At 41.4% G+C, this 25,123-nt stretch overlaps 1 pseudogene; it reads left to right on the top strand.

Annotated features, from left to right (window-relative positions):
- The first annotated feature begins 20,731 nt into the window (after positions 1-20,731).
- On the top strand, positions 20,732-22,105 carry LOC147728664 (ankyrin repeat domain-containing protein SOWAHA-like; annotated as a pseudogene).
- The last annotated feature ends 3,018 nt before the right edge of the window (positions 22,106-25,123 follow it).

Below are 25,123 nucleotides of genomic sequence, written 5' to 3'. Positions count from 1 at the left end.
GCGACAGACTTTTGACCGACTATAAAAACTTTCCTGCTATAGGAAAAAAAATACAAATGCAATAAGATATGGTATATAGGAGTGCGGACGCCTAAATCGCTGCGTCGGCTTTTTGTATCTACTCCCTCCGCTGCATACCCAGGCCTCACTGCTCACCTTTTCGTGGACAGGGGTACGTTCTACATCATGCAGTCCTGCTCTGCCCCCATGAAGTCTCAGATTTGGTGCTGAGTCTTGATATCACTATGGCAAAGGACATACTTGTGCACTTATCTTCATCGCAGGTTCCTCACCCGCTCAGTTCTTGCGTTACCACTAACTCAGTGACCAAAGACGCCTCGCACATGGTAGTGGGCCCTCTTTTTTGGTAGTTGAGGCCTACAAGAGGCATTCGAATCATTAGGACGAGTCATCACAGAGCTTGCGATGGGAGCAACTCTAAAATGGCGTAGAGCATGTGCGCCCATCTTTTTTATTGGTAGGGGCACGTTTGTAGTGACGCATATGCTGGATGGGTGTGGTGTAGGTGTATACCAGCCATGAGGGAGTATGTGTGTGCCGTTCTGACAACTAGACCTGGAAGTAAGAAATGACTACAATGGAAATCTGGGCCATGTAGCGTTGTTGTGTTTTCCTGGTAGCGTAGGCAACGTGGGCTGGACTGACGTATGCCAGTGCTGCGCGAGGCTGTGAACAATGACTCCAGAGCTTTGGGCATGGTTCCGTCGTGAGCTATATGAGAAATAAACTGATTCGGTGTCCGTGTTGTAGTGCTGCTGTCACCTGGGTCTTAAACGCAAAAGTGTCATTATGTCTGTAAAGTCCCACAACATGGCAACATGGAAGGTACGGGGTATCACTGACCCTATATTCATCCATAGTTGCACGCATAAAAGATGGTGGACATGACACATTTCTGCAAATATGAATGTTTGTTGTACATTCAGTTGAGTGTTGTAGTTGTAGTAATACAGGGCTGTGAAAGCTTTAGGTTGCAGTTTTTGGCACATGAAGGGCAGTTAATATATATATACGTATGTGGTCATTCAGGTATACTGTCGAACTTGGTGCTGGAAATGAGTGTTCGAGGAGCGTCCACATCCTGTTATTGTAGAGAAATGACGTAATCTACACGTGCTTGAAAATGTACTGTAAATACGGTGCTCATGTAAGTTGCTGTTATAGTTTAGGGTCGACTTCGCGCTATATAAATATGCTAAAAAATGAGAAATAGCACACACTTATAAATTTACTATACACTTTCATTGCAGTATTGTAAAGATCCAGTTTTTCATTCATATTTGTAGAATGAGCAAGAGAAAGTTGTATAATCAAAGTTTGTGTTACTGGCAGAGGTAAGATGGTTGCATACGATGTTTACAGTACAATATAATGTGGTAGGGCGCAGGAGCAGCATTTTACAAACATAATAAATACTCTGACCAGATAGATAGTTGAAGTGGGTACGGGCATGTGTGCTCAACTCCATTTTATTACGTTGCTGTTGGTAACAAGTAGAACAGTAATCATATCATACACAGATATTCAATCATAAACGGTTTATGACTTCTGCTATAAAACTATAAGTGAAATAATACACAGAAGATTCGATCATGAAGGGTTCATGAGTTGTGGTGCAATAAGGTAGGGTCGGTTTGTGTGGAACCTTCAATGATGCGTGGTAAAGGCAGACCACACTGGTAAGAATATCTTTTGGCTACTGAATTTTGCCTTAATAAGGCCATGTGGTGATTATTTATGATGCACTGAGTTAGTGGTAAGTATGGTGCTCAACGTGTTGCATACTGGACTGCATCATCTGTAATCATGATTGAAATAAAAGATGAAACATGTATGAATACATTGTCAAAATATGTATATTTCAGGGACATTATAGTTCAAGTTGTGACCTGTGCCATCTGCAGTGTAGACTACCATTGAGTGTGCCTTTGCACTTGCGGCGTGAATTTTGTTTTTCAACTAAACCTAGAAGTGATATAAAAGAAGTTTTTGAAGGAAGGCTATTAAAGGGATATTGTATACGTTTGAGGGATGTTATACTTTCTTTGGTACTGCACTTTATAAATAATGAATGAAGTCAGTTGAATTCTGCCTGAATACGGTCATGTGGCGATGAATTATGGTGCACTGAGTTAGTAGTACCTTTGGGACTGAGCGTGTACGTAACCTGTGATGATGCGTGTCCGGGCAGGCCGCACTGGGGCTAATGTTTTTAGACTACTGAATTTTGCCTTAATAAATCCTTGTGGCAATTATTTATGGTGTACTGATTTAGTGGTACGTCTGGTGTTTATCATGTGCTCAGCCTGTGATGATGCATGGTCTGAACGGGCTGCACTCAAATTATTGACTGGACTGGACAGTGATGTCATCAGTGATGTCACTGACCATGTCATAAATGATGTAATATGTGACATCATCACCAGTGGATTGCGGGTGCAAGATTTACAGTTAGTACAACTAACTATAACACAGGAATTACAATGTTTTTGTATGAGTGAAATGTCCAGCAAACAATAACACCCCTGAAACCTACGGTTTTTTCAATGAATTTCTAAGGTTTTTTAAATAATAATTCCTAAATATAAGCTGCCTGAAACATAGGGTTTTTTCTGTGAATATATATATATATATATATATGGAGACGGCGGAGCCCAGCCATTTGCACTATTCAACAGTTATTTTCTTTCAGAAAAAGTCCACTTGCACGCACAGGTAGCGTTTTCATCCAATTCATGTAAGGGCAACCATTAATGGAGATCAAAGCTACGAGGTTGCTAAACACATGGAAACAAGACATGGTGGTGACTGGAAGCAACTACAATTCTACGCAGTGGAGGTGGTTGAATGCCATGTTAGAGGTGGCAATCGAGAATGAATATTAAGGCAGAAGAATCACGCCATATTCTAGCCTTCTGAACATTCAATCCCAATGGCTTGAAGCAGGTCGAAGAGATTCACTCACATCTATAAGGAAAGAGATCACCCCTGTATGGGGATAGAGAGATATCAATGTGTATATACAAGAATATCATACAGAATAATTGTTTTTAAATGTGCACTTGTGAAAATTCATGTGTGACTTATGATATAATGATGGTAAAATTTGATATCTGTTCCAGTATTAAATCCAAGTTTACTGTAGCATTCACTAAATAATGGGTTGGAAAATGTGATAACTACAAGGTTGCATGCTATCAAATGTAAAATGGGTTACAAACAGTACAGTCCATAATGATAAAATAGGCCTACTGGAGGGCAGGACTGAATGATTACCCTGGCTGTTAAACTGCCCAAAAGCAGGACTGATTATCAGTAACTCATCAATATTTGGAAAAAAATGAATTGTTTGGGGGATAACTAATGCGTGAATTGCAAGACCCATGGCCAAACATGTAATTTAAAATGTTAAATTTGCCGGCAGTGAGAAACTGCAGATTAGGCTGGGCAATTTTAAGTAATTGTCCTGCCTGGGATCAAATAACAGCGCAAGTTATATAGTCACATTATTCATTCATTTAATTTACTCACATAATTCATAAATATGTGTTTGAGCTGGTTTTGAATCAAATCACTACAATCACCACAATGCAAAGCACATGCTGAGAGGGATCTGATGCAATGAAGGGTATATTATATAACAGGAACTGAATGGCCACGCCTTGTTCCCGTGATCAAGGTCTTGGATAGACTGAAACGTCTTGGGCTTCAGTGCTTCTGCCTATGAAATAAATGGAATTGGATGAAAACGCTACCCGTGATTGGACTTTTTATGAAAGGAAATAACTGTTGAAATGTTATATATATATATATATATATATATATATATATATATATATATATATATATATATATCCTTCACCAAATAGAAAATAATGTCTGCACTCGTCCAATTGCTCAAAAAAGGGTTTTATTCAATAGACTCAAGGAGCCCCATTCACCTACGCGTTTCGACAGCAGGTCTTGATCACAGTGTTGCCACTAGTCCATTTTCTATTTTCACCTTATATACATTTACTACCCATCAACTTATAATGAAGCATCCTGGGAGATGTAGTTTACCAAAACAATTGGAAATCAAAAACGTTTTTAAAGCATTGCATATGAATACATTTTACCAAATTAAACATTTTGTTCATCACTGTTAAATTATTTACGAGAGTTTAAGAGGGGACAGGGCAGTCTTTCAAGGATTTTTTATGAAAGTCGGTTTTATGCATGGAAAAATTCCATCTAACCTAAGTATTGGTTGTTCCGACACACAGTACATTATTTACCAAATTTTCGGATGTAATGTCTATGTTGTAATAGTTCATTTGTTGGCTTAGTGCCATAGTTCCTCATTGATAGTCCCATCCTCAATTAGACATTATATAGGGCTCAGTGCCCAAAAAGTTGTATTAAGAAAGTGATTTTCGTAAAGTCTGCATAATGCATGGAGTCAAGAGCTCTCATATCTTTTTTGCTTTAGTCCCCAATATTCAGAAGATCATTAGAGATGTACGTACATCTCATCATCCTTGTTCAATCCTCTCGGCGTCTTAGTTTGAAAGCGTATGATTAGACGTGACTCTAATCTCCTCAGTTGCAATTTTCGATTGCCTCCTCTTTCATGGGGAAGTATCGTTGCTATCCCACTGTAGCGTATGTCTTTCCATGTTTTGCCAATGTGCAATGACATATGCTTAGCAATGGCGTAGGACATGACCCCATTTTGAATTGCTCGGATATGCTCCAGAATTCTTTTATGTAACGGACACGTCGTCATTCCAATGTAATTCTTACCACACGCAGAAGTCAAAATATAAACTACATGTGTGGTTTTGCAAGTTATTGTATCCTCTATGTTGAAGGTCTTTCCTTGTGGATCTTTTAAGGATTTCAGGGACGATCCTACTTTGCAAGCCTTACAATGAAGACATTTGGTAAAGCCTTTCTGTCTGGAGGTCAACCAGTCATTTTTCTTTTTCATCTTAAAGTGACTGTTCACTAGTTTGTCTTGCAATGAAGGTGGTTTTCTAAACATTACAAGAGGATGTTCGCTTACTTGGTCACCGATATCTGGATCTTTTTTAATGATGTTCCAATATTTGTTAAGGATCCTTCTTACGTTTTGACTCTCTTTGCTATAGGTCATGATCATTCTGATCGGTTCTGGTTTAGATGGTGATTCCACTTGCTTTTTATCGATCAGAGTTTGTGTTCTGCTGAGTTTTCTAGCTTTCAGTTCTCCTTTTTTGATATTTTTATAGTTCTATCCTCGTTTGAGGAATCTTTTTGTTGTCTCCTTGAATTTTTGATTCATTTCCTCTGGATTCGAGCAGTTTCTTTTCATACAAATGAATTCACCGTAAGGTATACTCTTTTTTAAGGTTGTAGGATGGAAGCTGTCTCCATGTAGAACACTGTTAGTTGCAGTACTTTTTCTATGAACAGTGGTTTCCAATTGTCCATTTTCTATGTATACCTTTGTATCTAAAAACACAATCTCCTTTTCGCTGATAGCTGATGTAAATTTCAGTCCCAGATCTTTGTTGTTCAATTTGTTTAGATATTCGGAAAATTCAATTTCAGTACTATTCCAGATCAGGAATAAATCGTCGATGAAACGGAGCCAAATTACAATCTTTGACGTGTGGAGGTCATTCTCTTCATCCCAGGCTATTGTTCTTTCCCAGTAGCCCATTGCTAGGTTAGCGTAGCTCGGTGAAAAAGCCACGCCCATAGCGGTTCCACATCTTTGGGCATAATTTATTTTATTAAAGAGAAAGACATTATTGTTAAGACATAGCTCCATCATTTCTTTAATCATTTGCCAATGTTGGAGCTCTTCCAATGGTTTTTGTTTGAGGAAAAAGTCCACGGCAGTAAGTCCCATTTTATGAGTTATAGAAGTGTACAAGGAGACTACATCGATGCTAGCCAGTTTGTATCCATCGGCCCAAGCAATGTTCATCAAGTTACGGAGGAAGTCTCCTGTATCTTTAAGATACGATGTTAATGTGGGGACTATAGGTGCCAAAAAAGAATCCACATAGATAGAAAGATTTTCATACAGTGAACCACAACTTGCTATAATGGGCCTGCACGGTGGTTTCCTTAATGTTTTATGCACTTTCGGCAGAAAGTACATGGTGGGCATAACAGAATCCTCATTAGTCAGAAATTGTACTTCCTGGTTGGTCAATAGTCCCAGGTTTTCCCATTTGGTCAACTTGATGTTCAGTTCAGCGATCAAATCATTGATCGGATTCTTTTTTAATCTCTCATAGTTTTTAGTTTCATTAAGTTGACGCATAGCTTCTTGTATATAGTCAGATTTATCCATTAGGACTATATTTCCACCCTTATCGGCTGGTTTGATTTCGAGTGATTCATTTTCCATCAAAGATCGCAGTGCTTTTCTTTCCAGGATTGACATATTTTCATTTTTTCCTTTGTGTTTAATCTTTTGCATTTTTTCAAGGTCAGCCTTCACTAAATCAAAGAAAATATCAATTTTGTTTCCTGGATGTAACATAGGACAACATCTCGTTTGTTTCTTGAATGTAGTTTTTAGATGTTGATTCGTGACCTGTCCCATGTTAGATAACATTTGACTGTCTGTTATTGTCAAATCATCCATTTCATTTGCTAGTTCAAAGGCTGTTCGCATGGCAGGAATTTCAGCAATGGTTATATGTTTTTCATTCTCAACATTGTCATTCATACTTGATTCATTATTTATTTGGATATTTTGCTTTTTAAAGAATTTAGCCAGTTTGAGTTTTCGTGTATATTTGTACAAGTCGATTTTTGTTTCTACCGGATCAAAATGCTTTCCCGGGCAAAATGTGAGGCCTTTGTTTAGTAGATTTTCCTCAGCTCTTGTTAAGACATGTTTTGATAGATTTATTATCAAGTATGAGTCTGGCTGTTCGTGACTCGGTTTCGTAGGATGTATCCCTTGGTTTTTTCCGGAACCTCTTCTGGTTTGCCTTCGTTTTTTCTCTGGCTTTGTTGGCCCCTTCCTTTTTGCTTTGTAAATTGTTGTTTCTGGCCTCTTCCTCTCCCTCTCCCTCGACCTCTTCCCCTTGTTTGTTGTTGCTCTAGATAGACCATTTTCACCTCTTCTAAAAAAGGTGTCCTTGTTCCTGTGGTTTCCTGGTCTATCAGATTCGCTCAAAGTGGTATTAGGGGTTTCAATTTGAGGTTGTGATTTCAATTGAAGTTTTATTTGCTCGAATTTCTTTGCAAATGTAAGTATTCTGCCACATGAGTAGTCTTGTTCATCTCTCCTATATTTGCGTTCTTTTCGTTCTTCTACTCCTGTCTCATGTTTATCCAGTATAGTTTCCATGTCTTTTCTTAACTTCTTAGTTTCTTCATCTTTACCATGAGAAAGGATTAGAGATTCAAGTTCTGATATTTTTACATGCAATTCATTTACATCAATTTTTGCGTATTTCACTATTATTCTTATCATATTAGTAGAACATTGCATGTTGTTGTTGCCCCAGTCAATGAGCATCTCTGGGCGTGTGTCCGGATGGTTAGGGAGAGTATATATTCTTAGACCTCTTGGGATCATTTTGCATTCCAAATATTTTTCCAGTTTTAGAATTTCCCAACTCTTGGTTATTTCCTTTTTTTAATAGTCTTTCCAATTTCACAAATATTTGTTTCAATGTCATGGAGCCCAGATCTGTCTCCTCTGTTTCTTTGTTGGTATTATCCGTGGTCTTTTCTGGTTTTTTTCCCTTTTGAAATACAGTTTGTGAACGCAGTGCACGTTTGGTTGCTCTTTCTTCCATTATATATGCAGACTTTGTTACTTGGTTTCAATGCAAACGTTCCTTTTTTCCACAAGAATTAATTGACTGTGTAGCCGAGGAATTGTCTTTATTTGGTTCCTCTTAACCCATAAGCATTGGACAATTTAATTTGAACAGTCGCGATCAAACAGAATGTTCCGTGTTCTGTTGAATCGCTAAAGTGAAACTGTGTTTATTTACCGTGACTACCGCTGGGCGTTTCCGTGTACTAACAATAGACGCAGAGCGCTCTAACCTTCTTGTTTCTTTGTGATGCGCAGCGTCTCGGAGTTCATTCCTTGTTTCTCTTCGTGCACATGTGACGGAATGCCTCTTGCGGGTCCCTCGGGAAAATTAATGGTTTGTTGTATCCCAGTTCCTCGGCGATCGCCTGGATTGCCTCGATCCGAACAGCCAAGCAGCTTTCCGTTCCGCAGCAAACTCCAACGCCGTACGTTGTCAATCACGTTTGTTAGAGCTGGGAACCTCTGAAGGTAGTCGGGTGCCACCTTCTTCTTTTTCAATTTGCCACCAATTCGTTCCTAAGAAGGTGCACACTTTTAAAGGTCGGTACCAGACAGCAGGGATGAACGAGTCCCCTCAATAAATCCTCTACCAAATAGAAAATAATGTCTGCACTCGTCCAATTGCTCAAAATAGGGTTTTATTCAAGAGACTCAAGGAGCCCCATTCACCTACGCGTTTCGACCGCAGGTCTTGATCACAGTGTTGCCACTAGTCCATTTTCTATTTTCACCTTATATACATTTACTACCCATCAACTTATAATGAAGCATCCTGGGAGATGTAGTTTACCAAAACAATTGGAAATCAAAAACGTTTTTAAAGCATTGCATATGAATACATTTTACCAAATTAAACATTTTGTTCATCGCTGTTAAATTATTTACGAGAGTTTAAGAGGGGACAGGGCAACTTTCAAGGATTTTTTATGAAAGTCGGTTTTATGCATGGAAAAATTCCATCTAACCTAAGTATTGGTTATTCCGACACACAGTACATTATTTACCAAATTTTCGGATGTAATGTCTATGTTGTAATAGTTGCTCTTTCTTCCATTATATATGCAGACTTTGTTACTTGGTTTCAATGCAAACGTTCCTTTTTTCCACAAGAATTAATTGACCGTGTGGCCGGAGAATTGTCTTTATTTAGTTCCTCTTAACCCATAAGCATTGGACAATTTAATTTGAACAGTCGCAATCAAACAGAATGTTTCCTGTTCTGTTGAATCGCTAAAGTGAAACTGTGTTTATTTACAGCGACTACCGCTGGGCGTTTCCGTGTACTAACAATAGACGCAGAGCGCTCTCACCTTCTTGTTTCTTTGTGATGCGCAGCGTCTCGGAGTTCATTCCTTGTTTCTCTTTGCGCGCACGTGACGGAATGCCTCTTGCGGGTCCCTCGGGAAAATTAATGGTTTGTTGTATCCCAGTTCCTCGGCGATCGCCTGGATTGCCTCGATCCGTACAGCCAAGCAGCTTTTCATTCTGCGGCAAACTCCAACGCCGTACGTTGTCAATCACGTTTGTTAGAGCTGGGAACCCCCCGAAGGTAGTCGGGTGCCGCCTTCTTCTTTTTCAATTTGCCACCAATTCTGTCTAATTGAGGATGGGACTATCAATGAGGAACTAAGGCACTAATTCACTGGGTATGAGATGCACACCGGATATATTCCATTTTATCCTTTTTATATTTGTCCCGTTTTTATCAAAACACTTGCAACGTTTTTAGCGTGCAAAACTTTCTTTGCGCTCGTCTCATTGCGCTGTGACAATATCTACAAGTACGAATGAAATGAAATGGAGACTGTTTCTCGCAGAGATGGTTGAGCGGGGATGCCCTTTTTTATATATGATTTGTCTAAATGTCACGGTAAGCGTAGATTTTAAACTCAAGTTCTTATATATGACAAACTAGATTTGAGTCAATAGTGGGATTTCTTTGAAGTAACTAAGTGAAGTTTCGGGAGGGCTACCGGAATATTTATTGCATAAATGATGAACCCAGCATGTTGTTTGAACACGTTCCACATTATAATGTAATAAATGTCAGTGAATTAGATGTTTAAATGGATATGTTCTCAGTAACCTTTAGATCGTAATATGATGACAGAGTTATTTTGGCATATTGTGTTTAAAATTATGTATTTGTTTACAATTGTAGATGTCCCTGATGAAGGGAGGGTTCCTCCCGAAATGCATTGGACCATAGGCAATAAATCGTGACATGGAATGAACCCCATGCGTCTGAGTGCTGTTTAATATGCGGAAAACACAGATTGGATAAAATGAATTGAACTAAAGATAAAGCATGGTTTAAATGTGAGGAGATAAAGTTAAAAGAAAAGAAGATTGTAACAAACTTGATTCATTGGATTTAATCCAGAAACTTGGCTGTGCAGCTTTTGTGGAACCGAAAATGGGCCAACCGTACTTGTAGTGAACTATGGCACTAAGCCAACAAATGAACTATTACAACATAGACATTACATCTGAAAATTTGGTAAATAATGTACTGTGTGTCGGAATAACCAATACTTAGGTTAGATGGAATTTTTCCATGCATAAAACCAACTTTCATAAAAAATCCTTGAAAGACTGCCCTGTCCCCTCTTAAACTCTTGTAAATAATTTAACAGTGATGAACAAAATGTTTAATTTGGTAAAATGTATTCATATGCAATGCTTTAAAAACGTTTTGATTTCCAATTGTTTTGGTAAACTACATCTCCCAGGATGCTTCATTATAAGTTGATGGGTAGTAAATGTATTTAAGGTGAAAATAGAAAATGGACTAGTGGCAACACTGTGATCAAGACCTGCGGTCGAAACGTGTAGGTGAATGGGGCTCCTTGAGTCTATTGAATAAAACCCTATTTTGAGCAATTGGATGAGTGCAGACATTATTTTCTATTTGGTGAAGGATTTATTGTGGGGACACGTTCATCCCTGCTGTCTGGCACCGACCGTTAAAAGTGTGCACCTTCTTAGGAACGTATTGGTGGCAAATATATATATATATATATATATACACATATATATGTATATGTATATATACACACACACATATACACACACAGTGATACAGCCGCACACTCCAGTGTCGGTGCTAGCAGTGGGGGTAGACCAGATTTCTCAGTTGATTTTCACGCAAAAAATAGAGGATACAGCTGTACACCCGTCTTACAGTAATATGCACCGTTTAATGACGATTTCGAAAACACCAACTCGTTTTAACTCCAATGAGTCTTGCTCACAGTCAGTGAGTTCTTTTGTAGCTTTGATTTATATAAAAACACCCATCTTGCCTATTAGGAGGCATTCTGGGAGTTGACATCATATCAGCAATTTAAAAACAATTAATGCAAAACATGTTAGAAGTGATTATTTTGGTGCCGGGCAATATGAACGTTCAATGTATTGTCCCATTATTATTCCCTATGCCAGTATGTGTCTCATACGTCTGGTTTGGAGTCCAGCGCCATCACAGTGGTTCATTATGCTCTTTCTACACATGTCCTACCTCTGTAGGCATAGTTAGAAATTAGCATTTAAAACACCTTAGAAATTCACTGGAAAACATATGTTTCAGGGACATTATAGTTAGAAAAGTAGTATTTAAAAAACCTTTCAAATTCACTGAAAAAACCATAGGTTCAGCAGTTCCAGTGAATTACTCTACCTTCACTATTAGAGTTTCAGACTCTTGTTAACGTTTTGCAAGACTTCCTGTTGAACAAGCAACATATTTCTGAATATGTTTGCTACCACTTTTAGTACTGTTAAAAGAATACATTCTTCTTCATGGATGTACGCTGCTCTGGTATTAGACTTTCCTTGAGCTGCATTTGAATGCGGTCATTCTGGAACCACAGACATCATATTGGCCCTGAATCTAAAATCATGGACTTTTCATGGACAGGTCTGTAGACCATATTTGCAACACGAAGGAAAGCACAGCCTCATACTTTGTTAAGGCACATGGAAATATACATCTATTATGGCTTGTTTTAAAAACTGGAGCGTGCCTCACACACATTTCTGTCCACGTGCATAGTAGGTACTTACAGATGCACTATCTTCAGAACCGTAGATGTCCTGGAACATATATATTGTCTAGCCTGGACAGTCACTCATTTAAACAGTGTGACTGTATTAGACTGACCATGATTGTGCTTTACACAGGAATACACAATGGCGAAGCAAAAATATAGTCCTCAGTGGAGGTCTACAAACCTAGGTACAGTGAAGCAAAACGAATTGAGGAGTGGAAGAGTCACACTATGCAAATTGAATCCCCCACAACCTTGCAAAATATTAATAATGATAAACAACGATTTAGTATTTTGCTAAACGTGCCGTTCTTAAAAGTGTTTCTTTCGTAAAAAGTAATTTATTTTATTTTATATAGCTCTGATTTTAAATGTTGGCAGCTGTGCTGTGACATTCAATAGTCATTACTTTAATCTTCCAACATTTATTTTCAGCATAACATTTTTGAATACACGCTTCATCGCCCCAAAGGAGAAATTCTGAAAATGACTTGCTAAACTGACCTTTACCTATGCATTGTGGCATTTATTCTACGGCATTAGGATAAACACAGAATGCAATTTTAAGCCCATTACTCAAGTTTGACCTTTGTTTACAGATTAAATAATATTGTCCATCTGTGTAAGAAACTGCTTGATATCAGATTAGAGCAGCCAGCTCATTCCCCCTTTCACCCGGGAGTACAGCATGTCATAAAGGTGTTATTGATTAAACAGAAACACATTACAGTCAAGGGGTGTAAAAGCATACACTGACATTTTAAATTGCTTAGACTTTTGTACAAAAATAGCAGTTTTTTGATTCACAAGAAAAGCATTCTCAAACTCTTCAGTTCCAATCAAACGAGAAAAAGCCTCTGAGTCAAGTTCAATGTTTTGCAAAATGCTAAGCCATGTTAGCCTATAATTGCTCTAAGAAATATAAAGCTACAACAGCTCTTGTTACATTGTCAATCACTTTCAGATGTACATGCCAAACCTAGGAAATAGTCTCCTAAGCGCTCATGAATTGGTAGCTGATAAAGAAGAGCTTATTGTTTTTCCTTGAACTCCTGAAAAATATGCATCTCTATAGGGGATGTCTACAGACAGTAAACACAAAATAAGTTGTGCAGAGCATCTGGTTTTCAAAGATACTTCATGCAAAAACAAGAGACAATTCATCATATCACCTTATAGAACTGCATAGTTAAGAAGATAACCCTCATCCACATATTTATGGGATTAGGGGTATTTGAAATAAAGTGCAAGGTAAAAAGAAAAGCAGGAGAAGATTAAAAGGCATGAGCAAAACAGAAAACTCTCTTCTGCTGTTGGGCATGTTTAGCATATGTAAAAGATTTCCTCTATTCGGTTTCCTCTAAAAGCACTCTTCAATTCGACATCTGTGCGTTCACTGCCTAAACAAAACTGTTTGTGCCGCACCAGAGCTCCAGTCATTTAAACAGGTATTGTCACGGTGGAGACCGAAAGTTCTGATTTGTACTATATTCATACGAACCACTAATGTTCATCGAAAATCATCCCGAGCTCTTGACGATACTGGAGATTTTATAGTGACCACATCAGAAAAGATTATATAGTGACCATATGCAATATTACTAGATGTGATAACATCAGTGCATCAGACAGGTTTGTTAGCAGTACTGTAAAAATATATTGTCACTGTAAAATGTCTCAACATGTGCAGTACATTACAGCCATGGCTGCAATGCCCCTGGCACCAAGTTAATAATATTAGTACTACATTTCCTCAACCCTGCATGTATCAGTCAAATATTAGCTTTAAAAATAGTTAGAAATCCAACCCTTTTTCTACAAAGAACAGCTTAGGAGTTGTGAAAAGACACAGTTTCATCCCAAATACACACTTTTCAATTCTGGTTTACGTATACTAATTTAAACAGCAAAAAAGTTGAATTTAGCAGGCTGAACTTTACTTGGGCTGGATAGTTGCAGGTAGCTGGAGAGCTACCAGTAGCTCACAAGCTACTCATTGGAGAGGCCTGCACTATAGGGAAGTCCAATCGGCCCATTGTGGCTTTTCATTGATTTTCATTTGTCTGATCTTCCAGATCACTGTTAGATAATGGCCAACAATCTTTGTCACATGTATGTCAAAAGCATTCCGTTATCATCAGCTATGCTTGTTGTGCATTCTGTGTAAACCTCCATTATTCCCTGCTCTGCTCAGCCAGTGTGTGATGTCATAGAACCATGGTGTGTGATTGGAAGTTGGTTGTCCATTTGACGAAGTGGGAGGAGCAGAGAGAATGATGGTCCTGGTGGGGTAGTTCCTATGTAACATATAATCTAACCTGTAACCTCATCAATAAACCTATAACCTGCTATTCTACGTGAGCTGACTACCAAACTCCTGCAGCAAGGCATCTTTTAATTACAACAAATTCATCAAACAGAGCCTAGCCGCCTCCATATATTTCATCTCTTTCTAGTTCTGACACAAGGCAAAACCTTTGGACGATATATATCCAAAGCAGCATGTTAGAAATGGGGGTTTCTAGTTTGCAGAGGGATGCCCCTTTGTCCAAATAGGGACCCTTGCTTCTAGTCAGGGTGAGGGAGATAACCACTGATCACCCCCTTGGTAGCTTGGCACAAGCAGACAGGCTTATCCCAAAGGCAATGTGTAAAGTATTTGTACTTAAAACATACAGTGACACAGTGAAAACACCACACTAGTTTAGAAATATAAAGTATCCAAATCTAAAGAAAACAAGACCAAAATGACAAAAATCCAACATACATGTATCAAGATATCACTTTTAGAACAGTTACTTCAAAAATAGCACTTGGTGGAGTGGTGTGGCTGACTGGTTAGAGGCGGAAGACCTGGAAGCAGAGAACAGCCCGGGACCAGGGTTCAATTCCCGACGCCGCAGGGTCGTGGACCAGGGTCAGCGAACTCGATAATTCTCATCTCGGTGCCTACTCTAACCAGGGATCACACTCAGCAACTCTGGGTATTAGCTTGCCTCATCTCTACAACGGCCCACCACATTCGCCGGGGATGTCTGGTTTCACCTTGGAGATACCCAGTAGGGACCATCTCACAGGGATAGCCAGGACAGGTTCCCCAGCGGTCTACAGCGCCACGACGCCTCAGGGCAGCAGTGTGCTTTACAAGACACATACATTTACATTTAGAAACAAATAGCTCCAACTGGGGCTATTACAACATCGTCATAGGCAAAAATCCAAAGTACAGCACCGATCGCATGGTGCGCGGGCTGGGCCCAGAATCACACAGACCCCCAAACAACAGTATCTGGGAAAACGAAGTCAACAGACAATGCACAGCATCGAGGAGGTGAGGTGTCAGTGCAGAGGCGAAGCCGGTTACTGGTTGTCACCGGGAAGATGAGGCATCGAGTCCCTGAGTAGGAAAGGCATCGGATCCAGGACAGGGGAAGTTAGGCGGCGGAGTCGGTAAGCTATTGGTTCTGGTGAGGTGATGCAACGTGATGTGCAAAAGTTTGTGAAGTCACCCTCATTGGTTATCGGCTCCACGATAACGTGAAGCTGGAATGGGCGGTAAAGAGATGAGTGCGAGCACTGCCATCAGGAAGGCCATTAACTGCAGGCATTGAAGGGCGTCGGAGTTGTGGTGTAGGCGAGGTGTTGCATCATGCACTTCACAAGTGGTGCCACTGGCCTTCATACAGATTGTGGCATTGCTGCATATATCAGAGTTGTTTTTCTTGCTTTGCAACACCAACCACACAATTCACAGGGCCGGAGAACTGGAATTGGTGTCGCTTTTACTGCAGAAGTCCACAGAGAAGTCCAGGTGCTGGTGAGTGGGTTGCAGATGAAGTCGTTGTGTCCCTGAGACTTCAGAACCGGAGGACAGCACTAGGGGTGGGGGGAATTTGTGTAGTCGAGTTACCCAAATCCCTGTGAAATTGCAAAACATCCCTGCGAGCACGCAAAAACTCAGTAAAGACACGGAGTTGCTTGTCCCGGCCATTCGCAATGTGTTTTTGCGCGCTGGCAGCAAAAAATATTGCGAGCTTGCCCATCTTGCCCGCTCGCGATGGTTATTTCCTGTTCTGGGTCGAGTATTGCATGCTTGCGCCCGCTCGCGATGCTAATTTACTGTCCTGGGTCGCGTATTGCATGCTCCCACCAGTTCGCAATAAGTATTTCCTGTTCGGGAATGCGTATTACGTGTTCAGAACGCTTTTTGCATGCTTGGGGGGAAATATATTGCAAACTTGCCTATTCAGTCGCAATGGGCGCAGCCATCTTGTTTTTCACCCTATTGCTATGGATCTGGGACAGCTTTTCAATCCTCCCTCTAGATTTTCAATCCTTTGTTTCTGGAAACTTGTTTTGATCTTTTTTATTTATCTATCTCTCTATTTTCAACTTTTTGTGTATTTTTCACTACTTTTTCTCTCTTTTTCTATTACCAGCTTTTTTCATTTCTTTTACTTACTTTTTCATTCCTACCTTTTCTTTTCCGACTCCTCGCCTACTCAGACCCATGGCAAAAGGCTGCAGGGCTCGTAGCAGTAGCCAGAGCTGCGACCCCCTTCATTGAGGAAGGCAGCGCCAACACGAGGTTTACTTTGGGACACCAGATACTGTTTTCAAGCCGTCTATATGAACCTTTTTGACCACGTACCCATGCTATACCGGGATTGAGCCGGTTTCCGAGTTCTCGCCTTGAATAGCACGGAAGGCACAACAATTGACACTTTCAATATTCATTCTTTGGACTTTTATTCTGTTACTGGCGTCGCGTTTTGTGACTTATCTCCCTATCGGGCATTGTAGATGCCTCTTACCATCTGATTACCATAGAGAGTAGTTACCCATCCAGGTTGGATGTATCACCGGACAGGGGCTTACCAAATTCTTACTCAGCCACGAAGCCCTGAAGATTTGTAGGACAATCTGTTCAGCAATGAAACACGTGTCGGCTGGCTGTATGTAAACGTTTGCCGGATGACTAATTAAAGAGAAAATAATCAAGATTTGACTCCTACGTTGGACTTTTTCTTGTACTTCAGAACACTAGTCTACATGATGTATTGATTGTTTTGAGTGCGCAGGACCTTGTTTTAACTTATTAGTATTAGTTAGTGATTTTTAAGTGGTCGGCGTGACACATCCTCTGTCACCTCATGTGCTGCTGAGTGCTGCTTACCCCGTACTTAGTAGAACCTTTTGTAGTTTGTTTAGTGAGTGTTAATAGGCTTATCATCACTAGTAAAACATCAGCAGCAACCAAACAACAATTTGGTGTATGCAAAAATGTATGTACGTGTTCTCCATTTATGTATTTTTGAGGACTAAAATAAATAGAAATGCAAACTTAGTGAACAATTGGCCCATCTGAAATAGATAGGCTAGGTCAGGTGGTACTTAGGCTTACTAGACGATCTGCAAATCTTGCAATACTACTAGTCAATCAGATTAGATAGATACATTTTATTGCAATTGTTCACAAAAATGTTTCTGGAGCGTATTTTAAAAATATTTTATATGTTTCACACCAAACATTAATATTTGTCTCTTTCTTTATTAAATCTTACATGATCATCACCCAGGGGCAAGAAGACGGGGTCCAAGTCGGCGGAACCAGACCAACATGCTTCCCAGGGCAAGAACCACTCCTCTACCGAGGGCTCTGCTGCTGGCCCCAGTAAGTCCTCCAAGGGTTAATATTAATATTTATACTTCCCTAACTTTTCCTACACCTTATTTCTTTCCGAACTATTATTTAGGTTTCCTAATTCAATTTTTTACAAATTCTTCTTCTATCTAGACTATCTATTTCTAAATTCTTGTTATCCCTGCCTCTAAGTGCCTCTGCTATGACTCTCTGTACTACAACTATTAGTCTGTCTGTAGCTAAGCTTGCCCAGTTGGCCACTCTTTATTTAAAAGGTTTTAAATACAACTCAGATTCACCAATAGCTCTAGCCATTGAGTCCAGTCCTTTGGATTTTCCTCATCTACTACTTCTATTCTTCTTAATCTTGAGGCTTTCTACCAACGAAATGCCCAACCAGATTTTACTATTTTTGATAGGATAGGACATACTACTATTGTTGGAGGGAATCTGCACATATAGAACTTTGCACAAGAAAATAGGACATTGGTGATGGGAGGTTTGACTTTCCTCACACCTCAATCAGAACCCACCACAATTCCGTGACCGACTAGTTATAGTGTCTCATTGCTATTAGCTCTCCGAACCCCCCTAGATACCAATGAGTAGACAACCCAGAACATAACACTCCCGACCTCAGTCACTGAAGCAATGCACACCCTTTCACTCATTCACTCGTGTAAGTCCACACCAAATACCACCGAGTCTATGTAAGTTCAAAAGTTTTATTTTCAACTGACAAGCTCTGTACGTTGTTCTATAATGCTACACCAACAGCAAAATGCATAACATTAAAACAATAAACATTGTTACACGTAGTTACACTTACAACTACAAGTCCATTGAAGACAAAAGGCAAAATCATGATAACTGAACAGTGGTGGAAGAACAACCCTCCCCTTGGTAGGAATATAGTTTATATAAATTTATAAATGAAAATCTCTGAGCGAATTCTGGGGACCCCTCACCTTAGAAGAACCTAGTACTGGTGACATCATAAGCTTTGCAAAGCTCTGGTACATAGAAGAGAGTCTTCCGTCTGTTCTGCCATAAAAACTTGGCTCTTTAACAACTAATATTATGATTTTATGCTCCTCCCTCCCTCTCACCGTTTAGTTAGCCCTAGCGCCGGGAAACCTCCGGGTAGCTGCGCGCTCAATAAATGTAATTATAAATAAATAAATAAATATGAGAAAAATGGTGTGCGTTAGTATATTGCAAGCATTTCTCAGTCTTGCCAAAAAATTTAGCATTTTTATGGATAAGTAATATGGACTAACACCAGAACCCCATAACAAAGTGGCTTGTTTTTTTACCTGGTACGCAGCAATCAGACAGTAGCAGTATGAGCTCATGTGGACTCAAAGGCGTCTTACACAACAAGCTGCAAGGTAGAGGGCCGAGCTGGAAGAAAACTACCTCAGGCTGTCAGGATCCGAAAATAGAAAAGCGGCGAATATCTGCAGGTCCTCTCTCGATCCCCTGAAATCCACCAGAACTGCTTCACAGAAACCCGCTGCAGTTTTTCCCGAGAACCTTTCGAGCTCGCCGTGCCCACAGCACCCGGGCGGCTCTGCTTTAAACAACCAGAGCGGCACTGGGATTCATCCCTGCTTCCCTGTAACTGCGATTTACTTCTTCAGCACTGGGCTCTGCCTCCCCAGGAACCAATAGAATCTGTTTAGATGAGGACCCTGCCGCACCTGTGTCCTGCCCTCCAAGACCTGCTCTGTTTCGACTGTGTATATCTCCCCAGGACTCCGCTGGACACCCTTAGTCTTTCTGCCCAGATTCCTGGCCGACCTGCTCAATCAGGACTTTCCACCTGGAAATATTTCTGTGGGAGGCTCCCTGTGGTCTGCTCTTACCTTGGGCTGCCATTTCTTAAACCTAGACCCCCTACTGTTACCAGAACACTCCCCGTCGCCCATGCCGCCAGGATTCGTTCCACCAACAATTTCACCCTCCTGTTATCCTTGGACCAGCCTTCCCACTGACTCAACCATTACACATTTCTAGGTGTTTCTCAAAAAACTCTCCTTTTGGGGCTTCCTCTGTTTGCCACAAGACTATTCTCTGCATTTCCCCAGGAACATTTTCCTGTTCTTCCCTAGGAAAGCCTCCACCACTTTCCAAAACTTTCCCCTCTCTACTGACTCTTCCTTTCTTTTCTAGTGTCTCTCTCTCCAGACCTTTTCGATGAATCCTGTCCCCCAACTTGCTGTTCCACAGTCTGTCCCACCCTTTCTGTCCCACCCTTTGTATTCTTTCCCCTTCCAAGCTCTTTCCTCTGCTCTATTGACCTTTACCCTTCTTCTCCAGGAGTCACCCCATCCTCCCAGCTTTTACCCAGGAGACTTTTCCCCAGAACCCCTCTCCCGATCTCCTCCTAATCATCAGGTGTCAAGCCCTGGAGTAAATCCCTCTCAACAGTGGCAGCACGACTGAAGTCAGCCAAGATATGCTGTTGCAATTCCTTTTGCAGGCAGGAGGAAAAGTGAAGAACTCTAAGCTTCTGAGTAGATTCAAACCCCGTTTGGACACTCCGGACCCCGGCCAAAAAGCTGCCAAATGGGAACACTTCAAGGGCCATGTGAACAGCCTGGCGGTGGTGAAGGATGAGGGTGGAACTAAGTATGTGGTACTCAAGAAGAAGTACCTGCAGTGAATCAAGGCAAGGGCAGGGGAAGGGGTGTGAAGCCTGGACACTGCTCCACTGACCCCTCCTACCACCAGCAGTTAAGAAGGCCCTCCTCACAAGAAAACGGATGATATCCCTTACCCCAGCAGCTCCAATAAGGAGGCCTTGGCCAAGGGTGAAGAAGTCGATCCCCTGCTCATGAGTAGGCAAGAGGCAACCAGGAGACCGAGAGAGAGGAATAAGAGCCAAGGAGAGAGTTTCTGAACCAGCTACTCTGCAGAGGAACCAGGTATAACTCTTGCAGAAGAGTAATCCAGACCAGGAGCCAAGGAGAGGGGCCCAGGTGATCCAGAGACGATGGTAGCCACCCTGAAGCGGTACTAGGCACAGAAGCCCAAGATCTAGAAAACCGAGAAACACCACAGTTGCCCGCGACTCCGCAGGCTGTGCTTAGCGGCTCTCTGGAGAATTGCAGTACTCCCCAGGAGGGATCTGCTGCAGGTGGGTACAGAATGCCAGTTGCACACACTCAAGCAGGCAGTGCCCGTAATGCCAATATGACTCTGGGTGGGGAGTGGAGACTCTCCCTCGGAGCTCTGGATGACTACCAGTCTTCACAAGGCTACATTTCCCCAAAGTCTGACCCATCAGCCAGGAGACAATCCATGGACCGTCTGAAACATGCAATTAACCAAACCAGAATAATGCCAACCCGTGCCCCTGCAGAGGAGCATGCAGAGGCAATACAAGATCCTGCGCCCAGTGGTACTTCATTGGTACAGAACAGGGAGCAAAGTGGAGACCCTGAGGACCCTGACCAGAAGAGAGAAGAGAGAATCTGTCTTCGCCCTGATGGCCAGGATAGACAAGGCAGAGCCTGCAATCAATCCACAGATGTTGATTGATGCAGAGGCAAAGAAAGGGCGAACCAAAGAACCTGCTCAAAAACCTTACATGTTGCCCCTTAGGTGTCCCCCACCACAAATAAGAGTCACAAAGGAAGAAAAACAGCAAGATATCAGCACAGGCCAGGAAAGGACCTTTCTTCAAAACAAGGAGCATTTTGCATCATCCCAGGCCGCCGATATAGCTCAGCCTAAATCTCCTTACATGAACAGAAGACAACACGATGAAGCTGGGGCCAGATCCCCACACCTCAAAAAGGTGTCCAGAACAATAAAAGCGAATGAGGAGAACAAATTCTCGGACCCTGTTCCGTGGAATTCTGCAGAGCACGACTGGCTGGTGAAACCCACTGCTGGCCCCTGGTCCCATCACCTCTATGGGCTTTTGCTGAACGATTCTGAGCTATTCGAGAAGAAAGACTTCATGTCCAGGTTCACCGCACTCCACTGGGCAGCAAAGAGCGGCAGTTCGGAAATGCTAACAACGTTGATTGAAATTGCCAAAAAGGCAGGTTTGAAAGTAGACGTCAACATGAGATTCTTTGGTCATTACAAGCCACTACATGTGGCTGCCATATATGGGCATGAAGAGGTCATCCTCAAGCTAGTCAGGAACTATGGCGCCAAGGTTCACCTCCGGGAATGGAGTGGTAAAAAGGCTTATCAGTACCTGCAAAAATACACACCTCTTGCATTACAGCGCGATTTGGATGACCCTAGCGTGTTCATCACTGGTCAGGGTGCTCCCATCAAGAAGAACTCAAAGGTTGCTTTTCTATCCTGGGGTCTACCAGCGCCTTCCTTGGAGTCTTGTCTGAAGACATTCCCTTCCATGACCTCATCCAGGGTTCTAAGAAACCTCCATCTTTGAATAAACTGCTTTTCAATGCCCCTGCAGGACCGAAAAACAAGCCCAAAACCAGGGGATCCTTTGCATCCCTTTTCTCCCTTCATGAAGAAGGAGAAGAAGAAGCAGACATCTTTGTAGGGAAGCGCAGGCCGAGATCAGAATTTTACAGCCAGTAGTTTATGTGTGTGCTCTCCAAAGGCCTGTTTATTGTCGAGCAATAATTGAACACTTTCTGGAGAACCCCACTACCCTCTTAGAAAAGTGTACCAAGCTCTATTGAACTTCACCTTAAACTTATGTTTGGTGGCTATAAATAGCTGTTAAATTTGCCTGTACCTCTGAGGTGGCAAATGAGGAGTGTACTAACATGGGTAGCAAGACACAAACTCATGGTAACTTCCAATCTATGAAATGTGTTTGTAATTAGTGATTCTTGTTAATTAAGACCATTTTTAGTTTGTAGGTTTCTTTTGGGTGAAAGGTTTCAAGCAGCATATGCCGTTCATGTGCGGTGAGCTGTTTGCACATATCCAATTAACAGTTTTTCACCCCGGGCAGTTGTTGCTGGACACTTACAAAACAGAGTGGTCTCCAGTCTGATTCACACTTATTAAAGGAGAGCGTGGCTTGTAGCTGTCTTAAATAAAAAAAAATTAAAAGCTGCGAGGTAACATGCGCAAAAATAATGAAAGACACAAAAATAAAATGGTTGCATGGCTCGGGCTAACTAAGCAAAGACTAGAATGACCCTAGGGACCATATAACACTACTAGTTTTTTCTCTACTACCTGATTTGTACTGGTGATGTATGTTGCATATGTATGTATTAACTTTTTTTTAATCTTGCTAGTGAAAAATAGGGGGAGGTGTATGTGGCATCTAAAACATATGTAATGTTTTTTCTAGGCATATTATCGACCACCAGTGCTGGAGCCAGCTGCGAAGGCGACGTGGCTGCTGAGGGAGAAGATGTGGCAGTTGCAGGTGGAGCTGCAGGGGGTGAGCCAGCAGCAGTGGCGGGAGGTGGTAAGTTATATTCCTAATCCTTACTTGTTGACATTACACTCACCGCAATGGTGTACTTTATACTGTACTGTTGAGACTTATTAAGTAAGAAGTTGTTGTGAACGGTTGAAGAAGACACCCTTTAATTAGCATTAGCAAAGGCATTAGCTGCAGGAGTGTTGACTAACTAATGGCCTCTTCTATCTGACTTCAACTCAGCTGTGAAAGTTTTATGGAAAAGACTAAAAGTCAGATCAGATGACCTTGATGGATGGATTGAACGAAAAGGGAAAGCAGGTTGGAAGGAAGAAGGACGGTCAAGGATATATGGGATGCATGCATGCATTGGTGGCTGAATGCCTGAAACTCCCACAAATGTTAGCGGCCGCAGAAGTGGGAGGATAAATACATACCACAAATGTTATGTACTGTGCATACTAGTGCTACAGTGCCACTATGTGTAGAATTCATTTGTCTTACTGCTTTTCTAAGACTATATTTTACAATAGTCTTGTTTTTTTTTCTTGATATAGCTACTCCTTCCAAAGGGAAAACGGACATGGAGGAGTTGGCAGCCAAGGCTTGGCGCCGGAAGCTGGAGGCCATACAAACGGAATACCGGTGGCTGGTGGTTCTGGCAGGGGATGAGGAGGAGGAGGCGGCAGCAGCTGCAGCCTCCTCCAATGCCCCGGGCCCCAGGCACCACCTCCAGTGTTACAGTGCCACCACCCTTCATTTAATAGCACTGCTGCCCCCCCATGGTTGCAATTGCCCCACATTGAAGTGCCGCGTGGCCCATATAGAGAAGCAAGTTCATGTCCTCCTGGAGAGGCGAGCCCGCAGATAAACAGACCCTGTAATTGTCCATTTTTATTGCTTCTTTTGGTGGGTAGGAATTGGGGGCTGAGGTTCACTTTATTTGGACAATTGGATATTTAATTTGGTGGACTTTTTAGTTCCGGACATTAGTTGGGGTTATGGAGTGGGATTTTTTTACATAATTTATTTTTGTTAGGGGATTAAATTATATATTTATTCTTTACATATAATGCTGTTAATATTTTGTGGGTGGGGTTACTGTTTTACATCACACGGTTTCCTTGCTGGTGCAGGGCAACAGCCAGTGATTAATTTAAATAATTGTCTGACTTTGTAAGACACAAAAACATAGATACGGTGCCCCTCACTGAGTGACTGGTCCTACTAGTATTGTCAGTCTCTCCTCCTAGTCTATTCATTCTGCAACTGGACTCAAAGGGGTGTGTGAAATTAAATTAATGAAAACATTTCCATTATTAATTATGCCTTCCCCAAACTTCTTCTCTTACCTGTGCTTGATGTTTAACTTAGGCACAGCTATGGCTGCATGGTGATGATGGTTTTCTTTCCCAACATGCCATGGTTGTGGTGGTAGTAGTAGTAGTAGACACTGGCAGTAACATTTGCAAAAAAAGAAAATAAGATAGACTGTTGGAGGAGTTGTAGAACGAAGTACAGTACAGAACTTACTGCCAAACAATAATATGCCAAAATGCAATAAATCATAATGGGGGATGGGGATAGCCTAGTACATAGAGTTACAAACTCTTGTTGTGTTGAGTCACTCGACTAGGCCTACAGAACACTCGACACAAGCGTAACCGTGCTGTGCTGTGTAAGAGGATGACAACAACTCCAATCAATGCCGGCAATTAATGCTGATGGTTTAGGTTCCTTTGGTAGAAAAATTACTTCGCAAATATACTGCTCATGGATGGGCACGCAGAAGAAGATCCTCGCCCTACCTTGAAATTGAATTAGTGTTGCTTTTGCTACATCCGCCCCATAAAGCGTGTGATACATTATTGGTGTCCATTTAATTTAGTCACACCTCAATAAGTCATGCAGCCCAGGGGAAGAGGAATAGGGTTTGATGAATGTTTGGGAAGGGGGGTTTGGGGAAAGGTGACAAAGAAAAACAGTACGCATGGACAACAACAAAAGAAAACACAATCTTGGCAGACAACCATATCCATAAATCTGTTAGGGGAGAAAAAGGAAATGCATGCATGATGATAATATTTTGATGGTTAATGAAGTACTTACTAACTACTACTTGACAATTAGACAGTACTGGGCAGCAGTATATTATGCAGTTTGCCTTGCCTGTCTGCCCACCAAGAGACCCGAATAACATACAGTTTCTGTTG

Source organism: Lissotriton vulgaris, chromosome 3_1 (assembly GCF_964263255.1).
Source record: "Lissotriton vulgaris chromosome 3_1, aLisVul1.2, whole genome shotgun sequence".
Taxonomy (NCBI): domain Eukaryota; kingdom Metazoa; phylum Chordata; class Amphibia; order Caudata; family Salamandridae; genus Lissotriton; species Lissotriton vulgaris.
This window is presented reverse-complemented; position numbering and strand designations above follow the sequence as displayed.